At 45.0% G+C, this 12116-nt stretch overlaps 1 protein-coding gene across 5 annotated transcripts in view; it reads right to left on the bottom strand.

Moving 5' to 3' along the window:
• The window catches only part of MYO1C (myosin IC), a 52997-nt gene that overhangs the window by 34328 nt on the left and 6553 nt on the right, over positions 1-12116 (bottom strand). The window contains exon 1 of one of the 5 annotated variants that reach the window (XM_041422929.1): positions 7425-7656. The exons of the other annotated variants lie outside the window; for them this stretch is intronic. The gene's annotated coding sequence lies outside the window, so the exon portion shown is untranslated. Of the gene's footprint in view, positions 1-7424; positions 7657-12116 lie in introns of those variants that run through there. 5 annotated transcript variants of the gene reach the window in all.

Here is a 12116-nt window from a genome sequence, read left to right as displayed (position 1 = left end):
CAGAGCTTGAATAAAGCTATAGTGGAATTCCTAATTTGTTTTCAAAGCCACGAGCTTTTCTGCTATGTGGAGACTGCAGCATAGGTAATATCTAGATTTTATGAGTATATTCAAGCTTCCAAAGACAGAAGAATAAAGGTCAAATGACTATAACTTTTCTGAAAAGCACAGGAGAGAGGCTCACATATGGAACATATTTGCTTAAATTTGGATTTTTTTATAAAATACTTTGTACATGAGTGATACCCCAAAAAATAACTAACCCTACTCCTCTCTACTGTTACTGTAACAGCAAAATCCCTTAGTATGGACAGTTTGCAGTAGGATAAAGATGTTTATATCAGTGCAATATCTGGCTTATCAGTGTCATTTGTACCCAAAATATGAGGATATGTTCCTGTGAGCAACATTTTGTATTGGTACAATTGTATTTGCCATAGGTTTGTTCCATGGATTATCCACAGGTTGCTTAGGGAAAAAAGCCAAGTCAGCAACCTGCAAGTGTTGGGTGATACCTGGGAGTAACAAATTCTTATTTTCCTTCTGGGTGTGACCCTCCTTTAAAGCAAACGTAGCAATTCTGTAGCAAACTCCAAGTTCCCAAGTGGAGTCAAGTTCTGGGAGCACATTGAATGCTTTGGACATTCAAACAAGTGGAGCAATTTTTAATTTGATGATTTATAAGTGAAGAGTTTACAGGCACAATTTGTACTTCCACTTTTTTTTTTTAAACTTCTTTTTTTTTTCTTTTTCCTCTCTCCTCTGTTTCAAACTGACTTTGTTGGCCTAAGGCAGGCAGTTATTTTGGGGCAGTGAAAAGTTATAAATAAGTTCTAACAAAACTATTAGTGGCACACATGAGACTGAACTTTCCAAACCCTTCTTTGTAAGGGAACAAAGAGCACTTTACACTGACTGTGATGGCACAAGCCCCCTAAGAAAAATTGAAGCAAAGAGTCTCAACAACTAGATCATGAACCCAAAATAAGAATATTGGATGAGGTGTAGAAATTCCAGATTGTGCTGAAAGGAAGGGGCTGAGCAGTTTGCAGAGGAGCCAGGCAGTGAGGCTGGCCCTGGCAGCGAGCTGAGCACGTGGGCAGATGATATTGCAGCTGATGTCTGAGCTGCTTCCCTTTCCCCTGCCTGCCCTGCTCCTGCTGAAAACGAGGGGAAAAGGCACCAGATGAAGGGTATGGTGTGAGGTCATCTCCCCTGGCTGCTCTGCCTGCGCCCCAAGGAGCCCCCCCTGTATCACCCGTGGAGGATTTAATGCTTTGGTGAATCTTTTCTGTCCCAAAATAGATTTTGCATCACTTAACATCCACAGGGAATGATGAGCTGTCATTATGATGGCAAAAGTGTTCCAGGCTGTCTGGAAAATACAGCCATCATTTCAGAAGGATATCCCATGCCCACCTGCATCAGCTTGCACTCAAATTCAGAATATTCTCAATTCAGAATATTGTTTTCCAATAACTTAAAAACTGGCATTCCTATTGGATCAAAACCACCTTAAATCAAGATTTTTTTTTTAACGTAAAAGAAGCAGTAATTACATTGATGTTAAAAAATGCATAAATTCCTGCAACTTAGCCCCCATTGGATTACAAGCAATATCTCATCTCCAAGGCAGTTTAAACTCCCTCTTAAGGAGACCTAGACAGTTCTGCCCTCTGCATTTTCAAAACTTTCTGCATTTTCATAGACACCAGTTTAATCAGAAACAGAGACACTAAGGAACAATGAAGGAGTCCATCCCTTTGTGGTTCTCAGGAATGTGTGTTGCACATCTGGATAAACATGGGTCTCTGCAGAGAATGGAAACATTCATTCCCCAGCTGTGGTTAGGTCCAAACCCTTTTTCTTTCTCTGCTTTACTCCTAATCCTGCATTTGGTGGTTGCAAAACTGCACAAATCCTGCTGAGGCTGACACAACAGGCCCAGGAATATTCCCCATGACCCTTTACACCCATTTTCTAAACAAAACCTTCTTCTGGGCTGTGAGCTGAAAGGAGAGATCCTGAAGGAATTGACAGTTGTGACATTAACAGAAATGCCAACTGTCCCACAGCATCTTGTTCTCCAACAGGAGATGGGGACTGGCACTCCTAAGAGACAGGAAAGGGATGTATTCCCTGTTTATTTTTCATACCAAGCCCAAGGATGCAGTCACTAAGTTGTTTGCTCAAAGGCAAGTCCAGAAGAAATAAGATATTTGTCTTGGCTCTAAAAAGTGAGAAGAATGAGAGGTGTGAGACTGGGAGTCTGAAAGCAGAGTTCACCATCCTGCTAGAAATCCTGGATTTGGAGATCTCATGGAAGTTGGGTGTCTTTAGATCTTCTGCTCTGATGCTGTGTGGGAAAACCCCACGGTCCATGGCAGCCAGGACCACAAGAGGAACTGTCTGAAGGCCCATCCCACTGGGAAGGAAACACCTTTTTCCCTCTGATTTGACAGGTACAGATCCTGTAGCTCCTCCTGGACAGATCAAGAACCTCCCCTTGAGGAGGTGTTGTAGGACCATGAGGGAATCTGAGCTCTAGGCTGACAGAAGGATCCAATACTCTCCAGAATAGGTATTTCACATAGAAAAGTCAACATTTGTTATCAAAACCCATCATGTAAGAAATACATATAAACCACAGGCAGCAGCTTTGGTTCATTAGCTTAAATTTTCTGTTTTAACATCTCTCCTAAAGCCAGGGCAGCAGCATCTGCTGTTACAGCAACAACAGGAGCCCAGCCTTCATCACTCCAACAATGAGAGGAGGCTGCAAAAAGCTGAGAGCTGATACAAAATGCAGGGCAAGCCCTACATTAACCCTGCCTTGCCAAGGTCAGTGTTCTGTCCTCAGCTTCAGTGGTGTTGGAGTGCACCTGTGGCAGGAAAAAAGGTTAAGCTCTTTTATATCACCTAAAGGAAAGCATCAATATTTGAGGGTTTGTTTCAGGAGCTGTTGTTTGCACGGCTGAAGTAGAAAAACAGAGACACAGGGAAGTTCATCACTGTAAATTATTGATCTGCTGCTTTCTAGACACTGAAACTGGTAATTAAACAAATGGTAAAAAGATACTTCATCAATTATAGAGGTGCCACTTTAAATTACATTTGCTCCAGGATGAATAAAACACAGAGGTTAAATGCTTTGGATATTTCATGCCTGCTTCTTGTTCAAAATCCTCACTGCACCAATGATTCTAATTCTCATACCCTGCTGCTCCAGAGCTGTGTGCTCTGTATCAAGCTTCACAAAGGGAAATTAGAGCTTTTGTTTCACAAGTCTGAGTTCACACAATGTCCAGGAAGCACAGTGCCATGGTCAGGAGAGAGCATTTGGAGCAGATATCATTGGGATCCCCTTTCTGCTCAGCAGGGGTGGTTATAGGGCCATAAGTCAAAGCCCTGTGGTAACAGCCCTCCCTCAAAAATCAGACAAAAAAAAAAAAAAAGAGTTTTGTCTGCTAACAGCCACTTGTGCAATCTGTAAGGCACAGGGCAGACATTTAACACTGGCCTGATGGTTTTTAGAAGCTATAGACATGCACACACCCTCCCCAACCTAAAATATCACCAGCAAGCTGCTTGTGAAGCAATATGGTGATGACATCAAAGATGCCCTTTCAAGCAGAAATCATGTCACAATCATGGTGATGACTCAAATTTGATTTATGATAAATTTTTATACGAGGGTGCACACCTTACTGCATCAAGCTTAAGGTTATCTCATTCCACATGTTAAATATGTGAATGTAAAAGTACACTTGCTCTAATACTGATTTTGAAACAGCAACAGCAATCAAAGAAGAGCTTGGCTATCTTGCATTTCCTGGCACAGGTTCTCTAGAACCATTATTATATCTCAAATAGGTTTCACCCTGGGAAAGCATTTAGTGAAGGCTGAGTTCATCCATTGATTGAGATAGGGCAGGGAATATGAATATTCCAGGTTTAAGGCTGCAAATGCAGCAGAAGCAGCTGCCTTAAAGGCACATGCAAAACAACCTAACAGGTGGACACAGCTGGCATCCCTCATGGAGCAGTGAGGCAACACCAGGGAAACAGCAGCTGCTGCTGGGGCCAGAACAATCCTGGAAGTCAAAGAACTCATCATGGAGCAGAGGGGCAGGAGTGAAGGTGGCAGCTCAGAGAGGAAAGAGAGGCTGAGGTGGAGAACTATCAGAATATGGTGTGGAAGCTGGAGGTGATGGAAAGCTGCCAGATTTCAGCTGATGGAAACAGTCCAAGTGGGAGATGGAGGCTGGACTGTAGGATTTTTGTGGAGGAAAGAACATCAGTGCTTGGTAGGGGGACAGGAGAATCAAAGGCTGAGCTGACTCTTCCTACTGCTCCCCAGATAATGAGGCTGAGGCACAAGGAGAGCCAGCTCTGCCACAGGCCTGGTGCCAAGTGCTTTGAGAAGTGCTCCTTGCCTGTTCTGAGGAGAGTTACACAAGGTAAGGCTTTATTCATAAGTGCCTGATGGATCCTGTGTGTGCAACAGCTCCTACCAGCAGAGCAGTGTTTGTGGGAAATGTTAGGAAGAGTGTCTAAGAGAGATAAAGCCTTTGAGCTGCAGATGAAGCTGCCAGCCCTCATTTCCAGCTTGTCAGAGCAAGTCCTTCTTGAAGTCAGCAGGCTGGAATGAAGAGAATCTGGCATTTGTGCATGGATGTATGGCTCAGACAGGCAGGGCTGCCTTTAATCAGACTTTCCACAAAGCAGGGGAGTGGGAGTGGCCAAGTGCAGAGAGTGATGGGCGTTATCTGCTCTGCATCCACAAATTCCTCCCCTCCGACTGTGGATTTCAAGCCTGACCTCCTTTCCTGCTTCCACCAGCCCCTAGAGCTGGAGGGGAAGGGCCATACAGGAATCTGAGAGTCCTTCACATTCTCAGAATTGCTGGGGTGTGTGAGAGGCAGCACACACTTGTCTGGTGAGCTGACAAATTCCACAACAGCTGATGGCTCCCAGGAGTAGCTGCATGCAGGTACCTGCAGGGCTAAACCCACTATTCCAAAATTCACTTTTCCAAGTGCTAACCCACTCCAGCTCACCTGCTGGGACACAGCTGATTGTGAAGCCTCTTCACCCACAGTGCATCAAAAAGGAGCAAAACTCCACAACATTTGAATCCAGCTGCCTACTGCAGCATAAAGAATTCCAGAGCAAACCACTTTTGGTTGTTTTCTACCCTCACAATGAGCCTACAGCCCACTACACCACACAGAGCTCCAATTCCAGCTAGAAATAGCCTCTTGAGGTCTCTGTTGCAGGATGGCATTCTTAAATTCTGTTTCCTTGTGTGCCACTGCTGGTGGTGACAGCAACAAATTGCAGGAACCTGCACGTATGCCCAGAGTGGGCACAGAGCCACATCCGACCTCTGGCACGGAAGGTTCTGGCAGCAGAATTAATTCCTATTCCCTCACCCTGCCTGTGTCTCTCATGGCATGCTCAGATACCACAACGGAGTAACCTTGTTCTACTACCCACCACAAATGCCTTGTTAGAGTCCCACTGGGCTCAAAGGTTCCTTGGATCTTTACACCTGGTGAAAAGCAGGGCACAAATGGGAATCTCTGCATCCTCACCTGGGTAAGGTGTCCCCCATCCTGACCCTCAGTGCACTGGCTCTCCCAAACTCCATCCTTGGAAAACATTGCTCTGGGAAGGGGAGGGGAGCAAAATATTCCAGACACCAACTGGACCCCTGTGCCTTGGGCCCTTCTTCCTGTTTTGGATGCCAGCCACTCTAAGGATGCTTTGGCAAGAGGCAGAAGAGACAGCAGCTTTTCCTGGCTCTGTGTCCATGTGTGTGCAGCCTGGAAGGATTTATCAGTGCCTCTCTCTCCCTGATCTGACAGCACATTACAGGGCACCAGCAGGGCAGGACTCAGGGGCAGGTGCTCCTGCACTGCTCAGGAGCTGGGACTGTTGGAGCTTGGGAATCTCGTTATGAGCAGTGGAGATGGCCTGTTCCGTTTGTAAACCTTGATAAAGCCAACATTTAGAAAACAACTAATTACCATTTGTGTCCCAAACAGCTGGCCTAGCTCCACATCCACATGCTGGGAGGTTTTGGTGCCAATCAGCCCACACATCAGAGCACAAAAGTCCCCCAGTGTGACTGCAGAACCTTCTAGCAAACAAACTTCTCACTAGCACTGACTTCAAGGATCAAAACACAGCAGTGTAAGAATAGAACAGCCACACAAGCCATCCTTCCCACATCATTACACTACAGACACTTGTCCAAGGTGAAAAGGGCACAGAAAATGTCCTCTGAGGTGCCAGAGGGCAGTCCCAGGCTGCTGTCAGCTGATGTTACTGTGACACAGCCTCTGTCCCGGCTGTGCCTGTCCTGGCCCTGTCCCCTCTAAGATCCATTCAGCTCTCAGCAGGCAGTTCAGGGAACTGAAACAAATAGAAAAAGTTGTTTTTGTCATCACTGCTCTCCCAACTTTCTTTCAAAGGGTTAATCAAAGGGTCAAATGGGTCAAGTACAAGGCAGGGAGTGGAGAACTACAGTGAAACCAATTAAAATTGGTTCAGTGAAAGGTGAAACAAGATGATCTTTAAGTCCCTTCCAACCCAGACCATTCTATGATTCTAAACAGAACTGATATCAGGATAAGCTTATCTTAGATACTGGGGGAACACAAAAGAAAGGGCATTTCATGGAAGTGACATGGATGAAGCTCCAAGACTCTCTGGCTGCTTGTTCATCCCCTCCTCTCTGCACACCCTCATGCCTTGAGCACTGAAATCCTGGAGAAGTGACACGAGGACAGTGTCACCCCCAGCAGCCCTGGGGACAAGCCCAGGAATGCCACCAGGGGTGCAGCCTGTCAGCTGCAGTGCTCCAGGAGCAGGGGAGCAGCACCATAAATCACCTAATCTGACACGTGGGGATCCTGTCCCAGCACTGCTCTGCTACTCCCAAAAAATGCAAAACCTGACACTTTTTGGCCTTAGAAATGAGGGCTGATGCTGGTGGGTTTTGGTTGCCAGCACACAGGAGAGGAGCAGCTCACTCCACACACTCATCACTGAGCCATTTATTGAGCCAAATGAACCTCCCCATGCCCTATCAATCCAGAAATGTCAATCCAGCCCACACTAAACACTGATTGATTTTCTACTCTAACGAGCACCGTGTCACATTTGTGTTAACTACTCATCAGTTCAGATAAGTGGTTTGCAATTAAGATAATTTGAGACCAGTACAAGTGTGGACTGAAAAGCATTTTCAACAGTTCAGCACAGAGAAATTCACTGCTCAAAACAGCCAGGTACCAAGCTAACAGCTACACCAGAATTTACCTTTCCAAAACAAAAAATTTTGTCACAACCTAATTTTTCCTTGGAAGGCAATAACTGGCTCGTACAAAGATTTCCTCCCACATGTGCACACTCACCCTGCAGCAACACTGATTTCCTTCCTCTCAGGTGACACCACAATCCTGTCACAGGTGCTCCCTTATTCTGATGGCAGGCAGGCAGCATTCCAGCAAAGCTGCACTCAGTGACAAACAGCCAACTTCACTGAAGCCTCCAGAGAAAAATAAACAGCTACAGGAGAGCAGCTTTGAGTTCCATGGCCGTGAGCCTGGACATAGCTCACATTCTCATCCTACACGGAGCCACTTTGTGGAATTTTCCTCCCGGTGCGAGCGGTTTGGACACCAGCAGCTGCCAGTTCAACACATTCAGGTTACAGCTGGAACTCCCCTGTCCCCACCTAGATCCGGAAACTTCAGAGCAGACACTTGGCAACCACTCAGGTTTCAGTTTGAAGAGAGAGATCAAACAGCCTCCTGCACAACAGAAGGTTTTTTTGCATAGAGAACACCACATCTCTTGCAACATTTCCTCTTCACATGGAGCCCTCATGACCAGTCTGCCAGAGCAGCAGGGAAGTCCTCAGTCCCTCCCAGCACTCACTACCTGCCAGGCTGCCAGCACCAGCCATGCCCTGCTTTTCTCTCCAGGAAGTGCAGATCATCTCTTTTTCTTACTCTCCTTTCCTTTCTGCTTCTTCCTTGTAGCAAGACACAAATACCTCAAATCAGATTAGTTTATATTTGAGTCAAATAATGTCTGAAAGCTTTACCCTAATATGTAAATGGCTCATAACCAGCAGCCCTTGTATTCTTTAATTATATCAGGTAAAGAAAAAAGACACTGTGCTTCTTCATTATGTTGTTTTTCTTAAAAGTTCTAAGGGACTTTAACATACCTGGTTTGGAAATACCTCTTGCATTAATTATCCCAAATTCCTCCTAGCTTTCTCAAATCCCTGCAAAAGCAGTCATGAGAGTGCTGTTTCTTCTGTGGGTTTAGGGGACACCTCTTTGGTAATCTTAAATCACAATATTTTAAGGTATTGAACTGACAGCACTACAGCTCATCTGCACTACTTTTACAATCAAGACTCAAACAATTTACAGAGCTGCTTTCTGCTGGAAACCAAATTTTTAAGTGCTGAAACTAAGCTCCAACTGAAGTAATACAAGAGCCAAGACAATGGGCATTTGTCCCCAAGTTATTCCATAAAGCTGAGCTTGAATTTTCTTCAGCTGAGTAGTCTGAGAGTCCCCTTCTTCAGGAGGATGTGGAGGCCAACAGAGCAAAAGGAGATTGATCAGATCTCTGATATGGGCTGATTTTGGCCTCACCACCTTTTCTGCCTCCCACACATCTTTATCTCCATCTAACTTCTCCAGCCTCCACTTTTTGGCCTCTCCTTGCTGACCTCCCACACCATTTTGGCCTCCCACTTTTCAGTTTCTGCTTTTTCTATTGGTCTCCCACCCTTTCTCGTCCTCCACTTTTCCTTCTGGGTTTTCAGCCTCTGGTTTTCTCTCAGACCAGCACAGAATATTCAAACCCCCTGAAGGTTATGAACTGGTAAACTCCCTTTCCAAACAACCACGTTTCACCTTGATATGTCCATCCACACTTTTTCTACACCCCAGCAGACCAGAAATAACCCATGTCCATGCTGACACCTCACAGTCAGAACTTGGGTTTATGCCCAAGGAAACCTGGTGGTTCTCTCAGTGATTCCAATCCTGCTAGAATTATCACAGCACTGTACAGTTGTTTTAGTGGCATTATAAAGTAAAATGTGAGAATTTCTGGGATGGTAAAAGTTGATGCTCTAAGCTTTGCTGATAGCTCCATCAGCTGCTGTTCCCAGGTTCTATCCATCAGATTTCTGGACAGAAGATCAGCAAAATTAAATATAATATGTGTTCCCTCAGAGTGCTATGGTTGGGCACACACAAAAACACACTCTGTACTTTTCTGCAGAACTTGCTTTTGATCCCATCCCCCACTTATAAGAGCAAACAAATCCATGCACAAATAAAATGAGGATTTTGCAAGTCACATATTTTGTATTTGCCTTCATTATGAGATGAAGTTTTCCTTTCTGTTTTCCAAAAAAATTGTGTCCAAAGAAGCTTGTAATTTTGGGAAAAATCAAAAATAAACTTTTTGAATACACTATTTAAAATTAAGCACTTGGTTTACTTGAGAAATGTGATGGGTGCTCTGCTGGTTGTTTATTCAGAACCCCAAAACCAACCAGGGACACAAACCCTGGGTTGTTAAAACCTTTACAGGAGTAAAGGGTGGGGAGGGAAGTTTCCTGTAACATCTGTGAGAAAATCCCATGCTAACACAGAACAGCAGATCATGAGTCAGGAAAAGGCAGAAAAGCTCACAACAGAACTCCAGTGCTCACTCAAAGGAGACAAAAGAAACATCTGCTTTTCTGTCTAAGTTCCAGTTCTGTCAGAGAGAGAATTCCTGGCTTCCTGGTGCAAAGGTGTGGCTTTCCCTCGCAAGAAGGACAAGAGGCAATTTCAAACAGACTCCAAAAGTCCTAAGAGTGGAGGACAACCTGTTATTTAAAACAACAAGATCTGTGGACACAGAAGAAGGCTTCCTGGTCTCTAATTTGGAAGGTTCAATAAAACTTTAGAAAATCCCAACACTAATTTGTGCAATAATCTTCCCTGTCTCCAAACCACACCATGGGACTCACCAGCTTTTACTGCAGATCAAACCCTGAGCTGCAGCAGCAGCATTTGTAATGCAGTGCTGTGTGGTGTTGCAAATATGCACCAGGTTTTGTTTTTTCCAAAATGTTGGTTATAGTGTGCAGCCTTGTAAAGCACAGAACTGCATATTTTAGTTATTAAACTTCACAAACAAGTCTGGCTGTTGAAAGTCATTTCCCTGAGTAAACAATGACTCAGTGTGGGCTGTATAATGTACAAGTTATTAGTTACTGTTAGTGAGTTAAAAAAAAAACTCAACTCTATACAAAGGCCTGCTTCAGAATGGAAAATAGTTTTCCTCCTACTTCTATAGTCCCAGTTATATTGTTTCAGTGGAATTTAATTTTCTAAAAAGCTAAACAGATCACTATCTCTTCATTATATAATTGGACATTGACTTAACTGGACCCTTCAGCCATGAACAATATGTACAGTGTGAAAGCTGAGTTTACCCTTTTTTCTGTTCTCAGTTTGTCATTACAATGCTGAAGTAAAGCTGATTCTTTCCTGGATAGGAATAGCCCATCTAGACCAGGCATCAGGTGACAATGAAAACAGACATAAAGACAACCATAAAATATTGAGAATATGGTAATGAAGAAAAATGCAATTGCAAGTTCCATAAAATCCTCTGACAAACACTGCTCCCTAGTTGAATTACAGCTCCTTCCATAATCCCTCTCTTCATTAGCAAAATGGCCAAATACACCTGGTGATTGTCAGCTGGCAGAAGGCACCAGATCACTCTGCCTAATGAAACTCAGCTGCTAAGGCACCAAGGTTTCCCTGCAGCCTCCAACCCCCTCCAAAGGCTGTTTTCCTCTTCCAGTGTGCCAGGGTAGGAGCACATTTCTGTGTTACCTTTTCTAAGGGGGAAATCTCTGGTCAGGCACCAGAACACTAAAAGGAAATACAGAGTCAGATCATAGAATATCCTGAGCTGGAGGGACCCACAAGGATCAACTCCTGCCCTGCACAGACCCCCCAATAACCCCACCCTGAGCATCCCTGGGAGTGTTGTCCAAATTCTCCTGGAGCTCTAGCAGCCCTGGGGCCGTGCCCATTCCCTGGGGAGCCTGGGCAGTGCCCAGCACCCTCTGGGGAAGAACCTTTCCCTAATATCCAACCTAAACCTGCTGTGGCACAGCTCCAGCTGCTCCCTCCTGGCACAGGGCAGAGGTTGGTGCTGCCCCTCTTGAGGAAGCTGCAGCCCCCAGTGAGGTCTGACCTCAGTCTCCTCTTCTCCAGGCTGAACAAACCAAGTGACCTCAGCTGCTCTTTATAGGACTTCCCCTCTAGACCTTTCATCATCTTCATAGCAAACTCTGTGGTGAAATTTTACTAGAAAAGTGCCTTCAAAAGAAATTACCAACATAAATTTCAAGGCACAGCTCTAGCTTACAGAGCCCAGGCTGCAGGCTGAGTGCCACCACAGCTGTGTCACAGAGGACTTAGTCATTCATGGACTCTCCATTTCCTGGCAAATATCACAACACATTTTGACACGACATTCTTCACCACCAACAATGACACTGCCCATTCAGTGGCAGAGCTTTCAGTGACTGCAGCCTGCTGTACCTCCCAGCCCTGGGACCTCACTGCCCAGAGGGCAAACACTCCAAAGGTACTGCCAAAATGTCAAATTCTACGTCCATTTATTATCAGCTGCTGAACTGAATCACAGGAAGGGTGGTGGCCAGGCTGGCCCAAGGTCACTGTACTGGTTAAAGGGCTGAAAGTGTCCCAGGAAAGCTGGACATTGGCACCTGACCAAATGCTTTCCTACAGAAAAAAGCTGCCAGGGAGAGCTATCCATGCATGCATGAATGCCACAGGAGTTCTAAATACTAACCTTCACTGCCTTCCAGTACAGGAATTTAATACAGAACAGACTACACTGGAGATATATAGCAACAGAAAAGGTACTGGCCCTGCTGCTCCTTGCTGTATTTAAATGTTTAAATATTTAAATAAGGCAGGGCAGGGCTGTAAGGAACACCTCCACCCCCACAGAACATGACTCAGTTACAACAAATTACT

This window comes from Onychostruthus taczanowskii, unplaced genomic scaffold, assembly GCF_017590055.1.
Source record: "Onychostruthus taczanowskii isolate IOZ18803 unplaced genomic scaffold, ASM1759005v1 scaffold75, whole genome shotgun sequence".
NCBI classification, from domain to species: Eukaryota; Metazoa; Chordata; class Aves; order Passeriformes; family Passeridae; genus Onychostruthus; species Onychostruthus taczanowskii.
Note: the sequence above shows the minus strand (reverse complement) of the source record. Positions and strands in the feature narration are given on the sequence as shown.